This window comes from Protopterus annectens, chromosome 1.part0 (genome assembly GCF_019279795.1).
Source record: "Protopterus annectens isolate FY-2018-M chromosome 1.part0, PAN1.0, whole genome shotgun sequence".
NCBI lineage: Eukaryota > Metazoa > Chordata > Ceratodontiformes > Protopteridae > Protopterus > Protopterus annectens.
In genome coordinates this window covers 997,265,300-997,285,537 of record NC_056725.1, presented here as the reverse complement: position 1 = coordinate 997,285,537, position 20,238 = coordinate 997,265,300, and positions in this window count along the sequence as shown.

Genomic DNA, 20,238 nt, shown 5'->3' with positions numbered 1-20,238 from the left:
TATTTACCAGTGGACAACAATGACAAACTAGACGTACAAGACTAAATTGCAGTGTACTAACAATAGGTCACTGGACTCTTTTAATTGTGGACCGACTCTGTCTGTATATATAAACACACAGACACACACGCACACACACACACACACACACACACACACACACACACACACACACACACACACACACACACACACACACACACACACATGCATATATATATATGCATATACATATATATATATATATATATATATATATATATATATATATATATATATATACACAGAGAGAGAGAGAGAGATACAGAGTGTGAAGAAGACATTGAGAATTACAATACGTATAAAGACATGATGAAAACCTATATGGGGGATTCTGAAAAATTTTATACCAAGCTATTCCAAGTGTTTGGTGTAATTAAAGGAGTAGTGTAACATTTTTGGAATAAGTAAAGAAACAATTTAGCAAACAGTGTTCTTGAGTAATATGCACATGAATTATAAAATTTGTTATACAGAATTATTGATATGCACTAAAGCACTGTGTGATGTTTCCATTCTAGGCCAGTTATCAAGCAGCCTGAATCCTTACCACTGGCACTGGAGAGGGATGTTCACTTGGAGAAAAAATGGATGCACCCAGTATTTTCAGATGCAGCTCACTGCATCAAGCACAATTTTCCTTAAGACCACACTGGGATGACTCTCAGTCCAGGGTCTGGATTTCTCTATCTGTCTCTCTCCAGGTCCCCAATAAGACTCCTTACTGGCACAGCTTTAGAGTTGACATCTCAGCTGAGTGTCCAAGCTAAGTTCTCCAGCACTCTCTGTGTGAAAGCAGTGCTTTGTGCCCCTGCTCCAAGCAGCTGACATACACATTCATTGAGATTTGATTTTCACACACACACACACACACACACACACACACACACACACACACACAGGGGGGGGGGAGCACAGATTTACTAGTCATGTCCCCTTCTTCCCAGACTATAAGGTAGGTACACTGCCAACAGACACTCCAAAGCCAGCTAGCTACTCTAAGGCTCTTGCAAGGGTGCCAAATAATACTGAGTGAAATTAATATTAATATAAATGATAGTGTTTGGCCACTGCAGTAAGGCTTTCAGGAGTGGCCACATTGTCACAAAATAGATGTAAGTCCTCTCAAAGTTTAAAATATTGTCTAAAGGACCAGCCACAACGAAAAATTTAAATATACTTAATAATGAATAATTAAAGAACATGAAAATAATAAATATCGTTTTAAAGTGAACTCCAGAGTTTCAGTCACAGGAAATATTAAAACAACACAGCAAATAGAGTCACACAGAAACAGAAAAACAGTACTTGACTAATCTCACTATATTTTTCTAACTGATCTAAAGAATTATTATTCCCTGGCTACTTATTAGAGCAAGGCAAGATGAAGTAGGTGAGGGGTCCTTCCTTGTCAGGTTACAAAAACAGACTGCTGTGAGACTTCTCTCTAATCTGGTATTAAAATATCATTTTAGTCCTAGTTTACAGAATGACATAAAATACATCTGGTCATCTGACTTCTGTTTCCCATGCTATCTCCTCTGGCAAGAAGCTGTATGGATTTAGCATATATGTGTCAATAATACACACACAGAGCCTTGCTAAGATCTGCTGCAGCTCCTGGAAGTCATAAAACAAATTCAAACTTCTACCTTTCTGGATTAGCAATTACTTCACTATTAAAGACAATACAGAAAGCTTCCCTGGTGCTTGTTTTCTCAGACATGTTGTCTTTGGCTGCAATCAGAAATTACCCACAACAACAAACTAACCTCTTCTCTTTTCCTAGACCTGTCAAAAGCCTTCGACATGGTCAACCATATACTTCTTCTACACATATTAAAATCCCTTGCCTTGGATTTCTCTTCCTTAACCTGGTTCTCATCCTATCTTGAAAACCGACATCAAGCAGTACTATGGAAAAATTCTCTATCTGCTCTACTACCTATCTCTTTAGGAGTACCTCAAGGATCTATACTAGGCCCACTCTTTTTCTCTATCTTTATTAATGATCTCCAATCATCTATCCAAAACACTACCTGTATACAATATGCAGATGATTCCACCATTATTTGCACAGCTTCCACTCCATCTGAACTTCAGTCACTGACACAATCTACCTTTTCTACCGTCGAACAGTGGTTCTCAAAAAGATGTCTTCTCCTCAACCCCAAGAAAACAAAACTTTTACTATTCTCACCTACCCACAAATCTTCTCAACTAAACTTTACTATTACTGCAAGTGATAATTCCCTCATCTCTCCCGACTCTACTACCAAACTGCTTGGTGTTACTATTGATAATAATCTTAGCTATGATTATCACATCAATAACACTATAAAAGCAGTTAATAAAAAGATTGGTTCACTGTACAGAATTAAACCCTTCCTTACACCAGAAGCACGGACCACCTTAGCACAATCACATCTTATCTCTACCCTACTGTATGCTTCCTCTATTTACACTAACCTCTCTAAAAGCAACCTTAGGAAACTGACTACATCCTACCACAACATAGCTCGTTTTGCCACAGCATCCCAGTATAGAACACACCACTGTATAAACTTAAAACACTTACACTGGTTGGAACTTCCTAATAAACTTATCTATCAACAACTATTAATAACACATAACATTCTATATCAACCATCAAAGACACCTGCTCTTAGTGACCTCTTGACCCCCTATAATAACTTGAAACAGCTGCGCTCCGCCGAAAAGCTACAAGTCAACACAACTAGAATTACAAATTCTGCAGGTAACTGCCTTTTCTCCAACTCAGTAGGCAAAATATGGAATAACCTCCCCTCACACATTACCTCTCTCGGCTCCTTTCTTCTTTTTATAAAACAACTTCTTTTACATCTGAACAACTTCTGGCTCTGCTCTTGTACCAATCCAGACTAATCTACTTTCTTCATTCTACTATCATAATTCCTTATTTCAAAACTGCAATCTTTCTCTGTGATCACAAATGACTTAATTGACTATACTGTTACTACTGTTCTCAAAAAAAAAAAAAAAAAAAATGTACAAACATTGTCTTTTATAAGTATGTATATACATTTTAAAATATGTAATTACCCCATTCTCACATAATTGTACTGTAAAGAATTAATGCCTTTCTTAATACGTAGATAGCACTATGTGTTCTTTATTACTTGATCTAGACTAACATGTATGCATTGTTGCTCACTGTCTGTGTCTCAAGCATTTATTGTAATTGTTTAATTTCTATAACCTTGTTTTAATCTGTGGAGCTTTTCTCCCCGGGCCTCCACTGAAAATGGAAATTATCCAGCTGGACTAGCCCGGTCAACAAATGTAAAATAAATAAATTACAGTTGAGTAAAATCTTGCCATAAGAGTAGATGTCCTTCTCATTTTGTTTCCAGCTGTAATCAGAACTTAAGATACAATCTTTATGGACTAAATTAAGTAATTTAATTTCATACTATTTTTCAAAGTCAGGTGGATTACGATTAACTTTTTTTCTTCCAGTATCCCCTGTTAAAACATATATATTTAAACAGTTATAATAAATACATGCATATTTCTTTTTCTGTCCAGCAGGGCACACTGTTGGTACATTGTTAACACAAGTAGCTTTACAAATACATTTTTCAACACAAGCATCTGAAACAAACCAATTCAGTATATACAAATGACATATAATTCTTTGCACAATTCCAGCTAGCTGTGCTGACATATGTTACACATCCACTGCCCTACTTGTCCTGGCATAGCTGGCAATGCCAAAAAAATGGATCCAATGATAGAAATGCTTGATTTATTCACATATAACAACAGAGCTTTTGAGAATCACCCTTCATCAGTGTTTAACATTCATTAAAACAACCATGCCATTTATATAATAATCTAATAGAGCACATGACACAGCCAACCAATAACATAAATCAACTAATTACAATATAAAACACCTAAAAACTCATTTGCTTATTAAAAACATCATATTACTCATTTGAGACATACCAAGACCCTTCTATTTATACTGCATTTGCTTTTCTGCTAAAATTGGTCTTAATGTTACCATATTATTTAACCCTGGAAAAACATCATCTTCTAATCTAATTATCTGTCTAAATTCTGCTATCTCCAGTTTATTATTGGTATCTTCTCCTAATTCTAAGATTCTTATGTAGCATTTCTATTACCTTAAACTTAAACTCATGTGTTTGACCCATATCCATAATATGTTTTGCTAATGCATTAGTGGTTACATTCCTTTAAATTTCAGACTTATGCTCATAATATGGTCTCTCAACCTCCATGTACACTTTCCTACATAAAACCATTCACATTTTGTACACGTCCCTAAATATACTACTGAAGTAGTATTACAAGTTGCGTGACATCTAACTTTCTATTTCCATTTTGTTATCGGATGTTGAAATTCTGTCAAATTACATATATTCCTACAACAGCTACAGCTGTGACAGGGAAACGTGCCACATTTATTTTTTATTGGAGCTTTGGCATTAACATTAAAGTCTTCATAACATAACTTCCTTTTTAAATTCATATCATTCTTGTATGTAAACTTAGGTTTCTCACCCATTAAAGTTACAAGCTCTGGCACAGATGTAAGAATTCTCCAGTTCTTTCTAATAATCTTTTCTGCTTCTCTTGTCATATTATTATAAGTGGTAACATACTGAATAGTATTTGTTTTCTGTAAGTTGATTCTAGATGGTAACTCACTATCATTTCCCTCACCAAAGTAAAGACTGACTATTTGCTGTCTTTTTTCCAGTACATTGTTCATGACTTCCATAACTAGTTTGTCATTATAGCCTCTATTCTTGAACTCATTAGCCAATTCCTCCATCTGGTCTCTGCACCTAATTTCATCAGTGTTTAACCTACTAACCCTCAAAAATTGCCCCTTCACTAGTCCCTGAAAAACATGCTTAGCATGCATACATATGATTTTTTTAATAAGCAACTAAGTTTTTAAAGGTGTTTTATATTGTAATTAGTTGATTTATGTTATTGGTTGGCTGGGTCATGTGCTCTATTAGATTAGGATATAAATAGAATGGTTGTTTTAATAAATGTTAAACACTGATGAAGGATTATTCCCAATAGCTCTGTTGTTATATGTAAATATATCAAGTGTTTCTATCTTTGGATCCATTTTTTTGGTTTTACTTGAGGACATCCCATATAGTTAACTGTAGTTAATTTGATTTTTTAATAGCTGACAGTAACTCATATTGTCACACAGTGTTTGCTGACTTTGCTTACATTAGTGTTATACAGAGACATACATACTCACACACACATATCATGGGATCATAGGAGGTTACTAGGTCAATGGCCCTAGGGTCCTTACAAGCCTAGCCAAGTACAACTCCTGTTCCCAAGAATATCAAGATATTAAGTGGAACTAAGTCAATAACTACTGCCCCTGTCCAAGAGGGATACAAGAAGAACTCTAGGGATGAATTTACATTTTCCCATCCAATCATCCAAATTACACTTAAATAGGGTAAGCAAGGGTTACGCTTCACTTGAATTGGAAGTTTGTTCCAAAAGAGAGGTAATCTCTGTGAGACATATTTGTCTCTCCAGCAAGTCCTGTTGATGTCACATACTTGGTTGAGTTACCTAGAGTGAGTGCATCTTATATAATTTGATTTACAAATGTGCAGCATTTCCATTAAGCAGGATCTGAGATTGCTTTATATGCAAGGCAGAGGTCACCTGTGAGCAGTCTGTAAGACATAGAGTATAATGGCAGTGACTTCAGTCTGTCAACGTATGACATATGCTGAAGACCCTGAATTTTCTTTGTAAGAAAACTCTGAGGTCTTTCCAGTTGCTGCAGGTGCCTGGTAAGGTAGATACCAAAAGTAGCATTGTACTCTGCCTGATGAGTGAGGAGTACAGGGGATTTATAACCTCTTTTGTTCTGAAAGTAATGTCTTTACTTATGAGGTGGGTAGCATAGAAAGTCTTTCTTACCACTGTGGAAATGTTCTGGTCAATGTAAAGGTTGCTGTCAACCTGTGTGCCCAGATCTCTCACCACTAATTGCATGTTTAGAGTGTTGTTATTAATGTGGTAATCTGCAGGGATGTGCATTTTTTTGCATTGTGTTTTAGCCCATGACATTGTCACCAGAAATTTTGTGTAAGACTCTCTTGTAGGATGTTGACATTGTTTGGGGACTCGATGACTGCACCTAGTTTACAATCATCAGCAAACTTTGTCAGCCATAGGCCTTTTGCTTTAGCCTGTATATCTGAGAAATATATTCCAGACAATAGGGGCACCAGCACAGATCCCTGTGGAACACCACTGGTTATAGGTCTGCTGGTGGAGGTAGAGTCACCTATTGTGACTGTGTGCATTCTATCAGTGAGCCAGTTTGCAATTCACCTGACAATATACTGGTTGATCTCCAGTATTTTCTCACTTTTAATTTCTCTAAATCTTTTAGGTTTCTAATACCATGATGGAAATGGACCCCATTCTTAAGTCGAAGTATGATTAAAGTTCATAAAATCAGTATTGTTTCAATCTTTGATGTCAGCCAGAAGTGCTCTTTACAGAACCAGCAATATACCAGTACTGACTCCTTCTGCAAATTCTATGCAGTTGCATGTATTGGTAATATATCTAAATATGATTGTAAATTCTTTTTATAAGACCAGTTGCACCTACTACTATTGGAACCATATATAAACAGCACCAAATTTCTCCCTTCAGGTTTATCCTGTCTAAGATCAGACAGGCCTTGCAAGAAAAGGGGGAAGAGTTGCATTCCTCTACCCTAACTCCTTTACCTTCATCCCCTACTCAAACCCTATTCCCCAGTTCTCTACAGCTGAACTCATCATAGCACATCTAAAAATGAACACATTCAAAAGTCTTTGCTTGATTGCCCTATACATCCCACCAGGTAATAATATCCCTATATTAGAAGAAATCGTAGCATGGACCTCAAACTATATCCATAATGAAACAATAATTTTCGGTGACGTTAACATAAACTGGCTAGATCACATGACTACCTCTCCCAGTGCATCTCTCAATCTCTATAACTTCACTCAGCTCATTACAAGTATAACCCAACCAAGAAATAACAATAAGAGTGGCTCCATCCTCTACTGGATTTTAGTTTCTGACTATAACAAAATTTCTTCAGCAAGAACTCTCCCCTGTAATATTAGTGACCATCAGGCTGCCTACATAACATGCAACACTACTACAGCCTTAACCCACCACCTATATAAACCCACCAGAAGGTTAGCTGACTTAAACCTAACAAACTTCAATGAAACATTGAGTAAAAATAACTGGAGTACTGTAAAATCCCTACCTTTTTACCCTTAGACGAAGCTGTGAATTATTCAATTCAACATTTCTAAACATTCTCAATAGAATGCCCCCCCCCCCACCGTTGAAACAAGAGAATAAAAACAAATAATGCAATCTGGCTTTCTAGAGAACTCAAACAACTTATGACCACAAAAGACAGCACATGGAAAAAAAAAGTCTGAAAAGTAAAAACCCCATGGAATTCTAGCTCTATAAACAGCTCCACAACCAAATAAAATATCTAGTCATTAAAGATAAAAAAACAATACTACCTTCATCTCCAAAATGACTGTAACCACAAACAAAAAGATTTTGGAACTCAGTTTCTACTCCACTAAACCCTGGTACCAAAAGCAACCCTTGCCCAAATCCTGACAAAACTCCTGCAGAACTCGCTTCACTTTTCAATTTCTACTTTATAGAGACTATATCCAAACTATCTGCCTGCTTTATTCAAACTAGTCCTAACAACAACCCATCAACTCATCTCTCATCAACAAACTCTTCTCCCCAGCCTTTTACTTTCTCTCCTATTCCTACTTCCACTATAACTAAACTCTTACTAAAACTTAAACCTGGTAGTATCACCCAGATAACCTACCCCCGAGTACCTACAAATGTCAGCCAGATCTATCAGCTACCGCATCGGTATTCTCATAAACAGATTTATCCAAGAATCATATGTACCCTCCATCTGGAAAAAAGCCTACATCATACCCTTACATAAAGGTGGCAACAACACCGAAATCTCAAATATCTGCCCATTGCCATACTATCCCCATCTCTAAAATCATGGAAAATGCATTCAAACTCAACTTATGAACTTTCTACCCCAAAATCAACTGCTATCCACTACTCAGCATGGTTTTCGACCTGGTCATAGCACTATAACTGCTCTCCTGTACATTTTGAACACTGTCAACCTCATTCCTTGATCTGTCAAAGGCCTTTGACACTATCTCCCATTCTCTCCTCCTTTCTAACCTCTCTCACCTAGGCATGTCCACTTCCGCTCTTGACTGTTTTACAAACTATTTTACAAACAGACAACAAATTACCAAATGGCTACACCCACACTTTCTCTACCACGGAAATTGGGATGACCAATAACCACCTTGGCCTTAACTCCAACAAAACCAAACTCCTTATCTTTACAACTGAAAAAAAATACCACTCTTAATGAATCAAACTTTATCATCTACTCATCTAACAAAACTGCCATAGCGGTAGTCCCCTATGCCAAGTTACTCGGTGTTACTGTAGATGATAATTTAACTTTTGACCAACACATCCATAATAATATTAAAAAACACACCAAAATCTTGATACCTTTTACAGACATAAACACTTCTTAAACTACAACACTAGAAAAACACTTGCCTGAACATTTCTCCTACCCTCTCTCCTCTACAGTGCCCCCATTCTTACAAACATCTAGTCCTGCTTAAAAAGTAAGATGGACACCCATTATAACAAAATTGCTAAGTTTGTTACCTGTGCAAAATATTCTTCCCATCACTGCCACTCTTTACAATCCCTGAACTGGCTTGAACTCCCACAATACCTCACATATATACAACTATCTACAGCACACACCTTTATATACAAACCTCTGGAATGCCCAGCCCTTACCTCCTTTCTAACTCTATATCAACCAAACCAGCATCTCAGATCTGAAAATCAATCTCTTATCCAAGTAAACAGACCAAAACTCCCTGCAGGTCAGTATCTTGGGTCTACTTTTTGTCCTTGAAAAGCAAGTTGGTCGAATACGAAATGCTCGACACATAATGCCCGAACGCTGACTAACCCAAAATGCGTATGTCCCGAAACCTGAAATATCGATTCAGGTAACTTGTTCATGATCCCTAACACCACTGATCTAATTTCTTATAGTATGAACATTTTTGTAAGGTTAGGTAAAGTTTGTAAATTATATACAAACTTTACCTAACCTTATAAAAATGTTCATACTGTGAGAAATTAGAAGTACGTTTATATTTTCTGGTGCCCTTTCCCTTTACCAGAAAACATAATCGTACTTCTAATATTTCACAGTATGAACATTTTTGTAAGGTTAGGTAAAGTTTGTATATTGTATATAAACTTTACCTAACCTTACAAAAATGTTTGTATAGTGAGAAAACTGAACTACGTTTACATTTTCCAGTGAAGGGAAAGAGTCCTCTACTTGATTCAGTGCAGTGGTGTTAGGGATCGTGAACAAGTTACCTGAATCGATATTTCAGGTTTTGGGACATACACGTTTTGGGTTAGTAAGCGTTCGGGCGTTATGTGTAGGGCATTTTGTATTCAGCCAACTTGCTTTTCGAGGACATAAATTAGACCCAGTATCTCTACTGTTTCATTGTGGCCAAACTGTGGAATGCTCTTCCATCTCATCTCAGAACCATTAATAGTGCCCCCTTATTTAAAAAGTCTTTACATCAGTATCTCTATTCTCAATGGCTCTGCCCATGTACCATCTCCAACTCCTCTATAACCTGATTTCCTGATTGACCCCTTCTAACCCAATACTCATCTTTTCCTCCCTTCTTAATGTGTCACCCTTGGAAATCTAGCTATACCCAATTTTGCCTCACATGGCATATGAAAATTAGTGTAGTTACCTACTCTTGTTTATGCATGCTACATAGGGTACTCTGAATAGTCCATCTGTTTAAAATGTATTATATTATTGTATATGTGTATGGCTTATCTGTATTCTCTGTTAAACTCTTTATACACTGATACCCTGCCATGAATTAAAGTTGATTTCTTAACTACTAGCCATATAATTGTACAATGTTCAAAGTTATTCTCCTGTTTGATACACTTTTTGTAACTTAGCTATATTTTAGAAATTCTTGTTTAACATATTTCTATTATCTTGTATTTTGTTATAAACCTTTTCTCCCCAGGCCTCCACTGAAAATGGGCTCATTTCAGCCCAGTGGACTTTCCCAGTAAACAAAAGCAAATAAATAAATAAATAAATAAGCAAAGAAAGAAAGAAAGAAACTATTTGGGTATCTTTCTTCCACTTTGCTCTCGTTTCTGCCTGCAAATCCTGATATTTTATGACTTTGCGTCTCTCTGTATGCAAGACACTGTAGTCACTGGGTGTAGCAATTTCAATGATCAATGCTACTTTTGTCTTCTTTTCATGGACCACTAAATCTGGTTTTCTTGCATCTAACGTTTGAACTGTTGGTAATGGGTGATCCCATGCGATGTAGACTTCATCATTTTCTATGATGCTTTGTGGTTCACATTTCCAGTGCTTTTCAGCTACTTCAGTATTATACTGTTTGCACAATCTCCAGTGCAACAGTCTCGCCACATTATTATGCCTTTCATTATACAATACTTCTGCCATTAGTTTATCACAACTAGCAACAAGGTGTGTGACTGTTTCCAATTCTGTTTCACAAAACCTACATTTTTCTGTTTCTCTCACATGTTCAATGGACCTTTTAAACCACTGGGTATGTAGCCCACTATCTTTGGCCACCAATATTAACCTTTCATCTTTTAGTTTGAATTCGTCTCACCTTACCCATTCTTAAGATCGATCCTGATCAACTTGAGTTTCTTCCAGGAGTTTTTTATATACAACTATATTTATGCATTTTCCACATTTCTTGCCTTCTCATCTGATCCTTCACCTTATATTCTTTCTTTTGTTTTTTGGCACATTCAGTTGTTGCCTGATTTTTATCTACTTCTGGTTTGATTTCCAATCCCACTTGATGCCAATATGCTTCTGCTACACTGAGAAGAGAAGTCATATTTATTCTCCCCATGTTTCAAAACTTTCACTATGTTTGGGTCTTGTGAGGTCAGCAAATATGTATGCAGTCCCATGATAACGGATCTATACATGTAATCAATTTCAAGGAGGCCCATACCTCCTTTGGAATGGGGAATATATAATCTTGGTCTGCACTATTTTTTATAAATCATTTGATGAGCATGAAGCAGCCTTCTTGTTTTCCTGTCTAATTTATCCAAGACCATTTGGATCCAGTTAATCATTCCAAAACTGTAAGTTAGGATAGGAAGAGCAAATTGGTTTATAGTTTGAATTTTGTTCCTAGACGCCAATGCTGTTTTCAGGATTAACTTAAGTCTTCTAAAATATTCCTTAATAAGTTTTATTTGCATTTGTTCATGTTTTATTGTTGATCCTTCACCAATTCCCAGATATTTATACACTCCCTCATGCTCACGTTCCTTTATATCACATTGCTGTCCCAAACTGATATTTTCTTGGTGCTGCAGTTTTTCTGCTTTAAAGGTCACTTATGCACATTTATCAAGACTAAATGACATTTTTATATCATCTAAAAAAAATTGACTACTTGCAGTTATACTTTCAGTTCCTCATCTGATTAGCTGTACAGTTTTAAATCATCAACAAAGAGAAGATGAGAAGTCTTTACACTTTGCTGCTTTCTGGGATCCAAATTATAGCCATGACCTAATATGTTAAGCTGACAGCTTAATGGCTTAAGGGCACTCAAAAGAGCAACAGTGAGAGAGAGAGTCACCCTGAAATATCCCTTTGAATTGTTATCCTTGGAATAATAATTTGTCCTTTATCATTGCTTAACTGCAAAGTGATTTGCCACTGTTTTATGGCCGCTGTGATGTAGTTTATCAGTGTAAGGTGTATCTAATACATTTTTAAGCACTCTTTTATCCATGAATGTGGGATACTGTCAAATGTTCATTTGTAGTCTATCCATGCCATACTTAGATTATCCCCCCTTTTTATAGTTCTTCACTATGACTTCATTTAATAGCAAATGATCGTTTGTTCCATATGACTTTCTTTTAGTGCCCTTTTTATTGCACTTTAGTTCTGTTGCCATAATTGAGTTTTCTTCTAAATGACTATAAACTCTGTTGGCATCAGTTCCAGTATATAGTTTATACATTGTTGGGAGGCATGTTATTGGTTTATAATTTTTGGAGTAGCTCGCAGGTTCACTTTTAAGTAAGAGCATTGATTTTCCTGTTGTTAGCCAAGTTGGTGTCTGTTCGAGATGCCCATATAAATAGTTCTTACTCATGGATAAATCTTCATGCAAAGATATTAATACCTTTACCCAAAAGTTAGGTACTGCATTTGGGCTTGGGGTTTTCCAATTAGAAACTTTTCTTAACTTTGTTTCAATCTCTCTGGCTGTTACTTTACCCCATTCCATATTATGTACCTTTGAACATCTTATAATTTCTTCTACTTCTTCTGTCCATTTAGCATCTATTTATGTTCCACAGCATCTTCATGAATATGTCTTCTTTTTTGGGGTGCTCTTTCAGTTCCTTTTACCTTGTTTCCCAGTTCTCTGTAGAACGTTTTGGGGTCATCAGTAAACTGCTTATTTTGTACTTTTCCATTATATTTATCTGTGTATCTTCTACATTTTTCTGCCTGCACTGATATTTTTAGTTTATTATTTGCAATAGTGCATGATAAATCCTAATCTGTTATAATACTGTGCATTGCTTTTATCATGTCTATCTTTCTGAGTATTTTTGTTGATTGGTTCCCTTTTCTATATGCTTCTAATAGTAACACTTATTGTCTTAATTGCTTTATAGCTTTTTCTATTTGATACTTCCATGATGGTATTCAATTTCTCCCCTTCCTTTCCTTTACTGCCCTGTGTTCTTGTGGTAGAATTTTATCAGGTATTAATTTATCTGCACAGTGATATATCCTGTTTACTTCTGTTATATCGCATGGATCTCTATGGATGGTCCTAATTACTGTCTTCATTTGTTTTATCAAACTTCTAAGTTTTGGGGTTTTATTGACCTTTTGTAGTATATTTCTTTCTTTGATCTTAATATGTCTATCTATCTCTATTAAATCAAGCAACTCCTCATTTTTTTCTAAACTCAGGGCACATTTTATGCTCTCAATTCCTGTGGGCATTCTATAGAAAGTTCTATACCATCTTCCTGTGGCACATTCTGTTCAATTTCATCCTGTGTCATTCTTTGCTTTGTCATATGGGAACTCACTGACCTATCACTCCTCAACATTAACTGTGTCAGTGGTGCCACAGTTTCCTGTTCCTTCCCTTGCTGTCTAACTTCAGGTGAATGTTTATACTGGTTTCCTATGAAAGGCTCCAAAATATCTTCATGTGACCTGTTGCTTCCCATCCCACTGGTTTCTCCTTAATTTGGATATCCATTATTCTATTCTGCTGTGGTGTTTTCTGAGTTAGATTTTTCTACACTGAATCCTTCATTTTGCAGGTACTTCATAACCTCAGTTTCTATTTCTTTAAGTTCTCCATTACTGATCTTCTTTTCTACTTTTCCTCTTTGCCTTCTTTGTACAGTGTTACCACTTATGTAAGTCTCTCAGATGAACCTGCAGAGCACTAGAGTCATAGATGACAGCAGTTGCATATGTCTGACATTGATTCCTGTCTGTCTTGACATTCCTATTATATTTTTAGTAATGTGTACCCATGTAGTAACAATGCTGTGTTTGCATGGAATGTGTCTACCTTGCCTTACGCTGTACAGAGTGTTGTGTGGAGACATACATCCATTTCATTTAGACTGTCATCCAACCATATGCACCAATGTTGCTGAAACTGATTAATGTGAAAATATTTCTTCCCTTTTCTGCATTGAGCCTCTTTGTTGAATCACATGCACATCAGGGATAAATGGTTCTAATGTGCTTGTTGAAATAATATGTGCATCAGTGACACATCAGACATTTATTTATAATTGTCTTACACCCCTGTGTTTTTGTGTATGGATCTGAGTCCTGAGCATTAAATCACAAGAGTGGCTTGTTCTTTCTAACAGATTGTACTTATTATTGAATGCATTATGTCTTGTTGCTCTGTGCCATTTTACGGATACATGTTATCTTCACGTGGCTGTGTGACTATGTTGCACCAATGACTACTCTTTGATTGCAGCAGCACCATCCCACTTCACAGATGTACACATCATATTTATGCATTCCACATATACTGTGATTGTGTACATTATGCATGTCTTACATTGGAACATTTATTTTGTGTGCTGCTCCTATTGACACAATTCCTCCTCAATATACGGTGGTGCATTGATGCATGATGTGTTCATATGTATCATACACTATTAGTAAATCTACTTACAGCCATGCAATGCAATACAATGTAATGAGAGTTGTACATGTCTGTTCATCACCATATGATGTGGTGTTTTCTTTCTGCACTTGCATTCCCATGTTTCCTTTCCCACACATGTGCAGGATTATTGTGTGACATATTTATAGCCTTGACATCTGTTGCTGTGGGTTTTCATGACTGCCCATATGAGTAAATAAGAATTGTTTATAAAGTGTTGATGCTCTGATTGTTGTTGCAAATTTGTTACTGTTGCACAGCACTGTGTTTTGTGTTTCATTTGCAATCAGATGTTCCTTACAGTCCCCATACCCTGCACCATATGTACCAATTCTTAGCTGATTACAATCAACATTTTTTTCATGTGATGTGTTAGTCCACACATTACTACATGGATCTGTAGTACTCATCTACAGATTATAGGTTCATAGGTTCATAGGTAGGTACTAGGCTATCTACCCGAGGGCATTTATAAGCCTAGCCAGAGTGTGTCAGCTTTCACCACCCCATTGATTAATTAACTGAGCCTCTGTCAAGAAGAGCCAATGAAGTGATCCCAGGTGTGTATTTTCTGTTACCCATCCACTCGTCAAGGTTTCTCTTGAAGAGTGCTAGTGAGGTGCTCTGCCTAATGTAGTTAGGAATTTTGTTACAAAGCAGGGGGGAGTCTCTGTGACAGGAATCTATCCCTCCAGCATGTTCTATTTATTGTTGTGGTGAGGTTTAGCTCACTAGTGGCTCGCAGTGACTTGATTTCTTTAGGTGGAGCATGTACACATGTCTCTATTCTCTACAAGGGGAGAGATGGAGAGATCAATACCACCCTGTATCGCAAGGATAGTTGGAAGAATAGTCTACTAGAACGACATAGTATGCATCCAGGTCACGTTTTTAAAAACATCACAAAGGGGCAGATAAAGAGAATAAGAAGAATCTGCAGCTCTCCTTATGATCTACAAACAGAAATAAAAAAATTGGAGAAGTTATTAGTAGAGAGAGGATATAAGGATAGTGAGCTAAGAATAGTGAAAGAGAGCTTAGATAGTGAGTGTAATGAAGGAAATTCTTTATCTATTCCACTCAATACAAAGAGAGACGTTAGAGAAAAAAAGACGAATAAATTAAGGTTTAATATGAGCTATACTGTAGATAATGGTATAATAACAGATATTATAAGAAGGAATTGGCAAGTCCTGACTATAGATGATGAGACCAGGGATCTCATAGGTACAAAACCAAGTTTTTCTTATAGGAACAATAAAAATCTTAAGCGGTTATTATGTGGAATACAGAATAGAAGTAATGGAATAGAGACATCCAGTGGACGATGTGGGACATACCCATGTGGGAAATGCAAGATGTGTCATGAAATAAGTAAAGAACAGATTTATCAGCATTCAGATACTAATTTTATTTTTGAGCCAAGATTTTTTGCCACATGTGATAGTGAAAATATTATCTATCTAGCGTGCTGCAATAATTGCGAATGTTTTTATGTAGGAAAAACTATAAAACAGTTAAGGGATAGGATTTACCAACATAAATATGAAATTAGAAATAGAAATATGCTAAATGCTTTAGCGAAACATATTATAGAGCAGGCAGGACACAGTTTTAATTTTAGAGTACTGCAGCAAGTTAGCAACAACTTAAGACAGGGAGATAATAATAACTTCCTGTTAAGGATAGAATTAAAGTGGATTTTCAGGTTAAGGGCACACTCACCACCAGGGCTCAATAGTAGTATTAATATTAAACCTGTGCTAGATGCAAGATCATTGAAATGACTAGGATAGAAGGTTTCCTTTAATTGATGCATTTTTTAATTGATGTCTTAATTGATTGATTGATTATGATCATGTGATTGTATATAAATGTTAGCATCACAGTGTTTTAACTAAGGATCTGAAGAAGCGCACTTTAGTTACGTGAAAGCGCTTGTCCATTTTTAGACTGAATAAATCTTTTCATTTTTTTATAGCCGTGGTGTTCGCTCAGCTTTTTTATGCTTATAGACTTTGTTTCTAAGCTGTTGGAACATTGGGTGGTGATTGTTGTTTTGTATCTGATAATGCAAGGGTACAACATTTCAAACTCTGTGACACAGACACACTCTGGGTTTTAGACCTTTATTACTGACATTGCACACTTTTCCACAGGCTCACTCCTTTATTTGTTTTAACGGTGTTTATGGCAGACATGTTCAAGACATATTATTCCTTTATTAATAGGTTAGAACAATCTTTTTTCAGGCTCACTCACTTATGTTATATGACAGTGCCTGCAGAGATATTATTCCAGACACATGTTACCTTTCTTAATGGGTTACTACACTCTTTTTCTGCCTCTCTGACGTTTTTATCTGACAGTACATGCAGAGGACTTATTCAGGCAATTCTATGGCTGTTTTATTGGACTACAGCACTTTCTTTCATGCTCTCTCCCATATTTTATATAACAATACATGCAGAATAACCACTAACCTGCCTGGTGGCGCAGCCTTAGCAGCCTATCAGCATAGGCTTGCTGATTCGTAGCACAGTCACCTGCAGCTGTAAAGTAAATGAAGGGATATTGAGACATACATATCCGTTATACATACTCCATTATCAATTCTTACATACTGCATTCCATGACTACATACTCAGTTGTGGGGCATTCTGCATTCCATGGGCCTCCTGTATCCACTGGTTCAGGCGGTCCTGCTTTCGTCTCTTCAGGTCTGCATGGTGGTGATGGACCTGCTCACCAGTTGAGGAATGCCTGTGGCAATGGTGAGGTCACGAGTTAACTGATTCCAAGCCTCTGCCTTGTACTCCGTCCCTTGGAACTGGCCCTGCAGGAGTCTTGACTCGTGATGGTGGACAAGGAGCCAAACCATGTATTTGGACTCCTCGATGCCCCAACTTTGTGCTCGGAAGCGTGAACCCTCTCCTGCACCTGCCATTCTGACTGCAAATGTGAGCTACAATCAGTTATGGCGAGAATTCCCACCTATGGGGCTTAAATATGCCGCATTTCCCTGCACTTTTTTGTGATTGGCCATTTTGTAAAATTCTCGGCTGACTGCAGACCTGCTTAGTAATGGTTAAACTACCATTCGTAAGTTTATGAATGTTAATAGTGGCTGCTTCCCCTATGTTGTCATGGCTTAGTGGTTCTGTACTTTGATTATGATGCATAGGGTTCTGGGTTCGAACCTGGTCATTCTTTTATTTTAATACTGTTTAGACAGGCTAGGGGGTGTGGCTGCATTTAAGCAACTTAGCTCTACGTTGCTCCACGGTGCCCTACGGTGCCCTGGTTGGCGCGGCGCGCACGTCTGCGCAAACACATTGCGCTGGGTAAAGCACTTTTAAACTTTGGGCAACTCTATTGCGCTGGGTAAAGCGCTATTAAACTATGGTCAACTCTGTTTAGCTGGGTAAAGTGCTATTAAACTATGGGCAACTCTATTTAGCTGGGTAAAGTGCTATTAAACTATGGGCATCTCTGTTTAGCTGGGTAAAGCGCTATTAAACTATGTGTACCTGAGTTTTGCTGTGTAAAGCATTGCTTAACACCAGGCTATTATATATCTGGGTCCTTTAAAAATATATATTTTGTTCACTGATACATTGGCCATGTCACTGCTTTTAATAAAATTTTAATCATATATGTCTGGTATTATTTCAAATACTGATTTAAAACATAAATAAGAAGGGGAGTGGTGGGACTTGAACTGTGAATGCCTTCTCTTTGTGCATACGCTCTACCATTATGCTATTGCAATTTGGTGTAAGTTGCATAAACATTCTTTCTTATGCTCTTCCATGTCAGAGATGATAACTCTAGCTAAGCAATGGGCACACACGCGCAAATACGAGCAGCTATATCATGGATTTAAAAAAATATGTATAATTCTTTACTTTATATAAATGTGATGAGGGTTTACAGTGTCAGGGAGTGTGGTGTTGGGTGCAAGTACATTTGAGCGAACACGCTCTTGTGTGTTGACATTATGCTTTTTAAAACCTTGCAGGGGCGTGTACATTTAGACTGCTCGGCAGTCGGACATGCCCCCTGCTTTCCTACTCAGTCCGTGTAAGAGTTACGGTTGAGTCAGCATGCCCTCATGAATATTCATGACACGCTGACGTCAAACCATTCAACTGCAGCCTCCGAGTAAGACTTATTAAGTCTTACATGGAGGATTAGTCAATCCGGGGGATTATCTTTTAAATGTATTCTTAAATTGAAATCTCTCCTTAGATAAACTGATCCTTTGTCTTACATTTGTGGGTTATTGGGATTTCTCTGATATATTAATTTTTAGATACATATTTGTGTTTACATACTGTTATATGTTTGAAATGTTTTAATTATAAACATATTGATTACTTGTTTTAGGCTTATGTTGGATTAATAGTACGTGTGTAGCCATTTAAGGTTGCCATTTTAAATGAAGGCAGACTCTGATTTTTGAATTTGATGATGTCCTTGTGATTTTAGTATTTAAGAACCCATTTGTATTGTTACTGTTGTCTGAAGAAGTTTTCTTAATTTAGTAAACAAAAGTGCATACTACATTTCTTTGTGGCTTGGAGTGTTTCCTTCTTCAAAGAGGCAGCAATAGTTTTGGGGGAAGATTGACTGGAACTGATGTGTCCGGTGACATGGGGAAGGAGATTGCGTGCATTTCAAGAGGGTAAATCACATGACTTAGTTTTTAGGTCTGTAGAAGGTAGGGAATTAAGGGTGGGCAGCTGAATTTTGTCATGAAAAGGGCCTTTTGTAGTATGGGCCTTGAGGGAGATAAATTTTCTACGCATTCTTTTCGGATGGGTAGGGTGTCAGACCCAACAAAAGGGGGCAGTTTGATCAGTCATTAAAAGGGTAGGGCAGTGGGCTTCCAAGGCATTTTTGACCTATATTAGATGAGGACTGGTGTTTATTATTTTATTGCTAATTTTTTTTGTTTTTATTTTAGGGAGAAGGATTGCCATTTTAGGCCACTCTTTTGTGTATTGGGCAGCAAGGTGGGCTGTGGTTGGGAGTAATGGCACTGACTTGGGGTTACAGAGATTCAGTTTTAAGGTCACCTGGCATGGCATTAAAGGGATGAAGTGGAACCGGCTGCTTCAGGTATTAACGATGTTGCAGAGCCAACTGGGGATGCTTTGAATGTTGTTGGTGTACCTTGCAGGTAATGATTTGGGTGTGATACCAAAGATGCAGTTAGTATATCGTATATGTGAAGACTTTTTAGCTTTAAGGAAACTTTATCCAGCAGTATGTCTGTTGTGGTCAGAGATTATTCCACGGTTAGTCTGGAGGGACTTTAGAAAGTTTTCTGCAATTGAGAGGGTGCGGAAGTTTGTGAACTTTACATTGTCTAAGCAGTTGGGGGGATGGGGGTGAGTACTATATGGCAAAACAAGTTTGCTGATATGTATTCTATGTGGTTTAGGGCAGATCTGGTTCATCTTAGTGATTGTGGGCTTCACTTATTTAATTTAAATCTGGAATTGTTTTTGGAGGGACTGGTTAGTGACTGGAGGGAGTGAGGGGAAACAGCCTGTGTGGCTGGTGGGTGGAGAAGAGGAACAGCCTTGCCCCTCTTCTGTTCCATTTCTGGTGGATAATTGGTGAAAGGAGTTTAGAGTGGTGGAATATTGTTGGTGGATGCTGTTTGGTCTTGGTGGTTTGGTTTGGAAAGGAG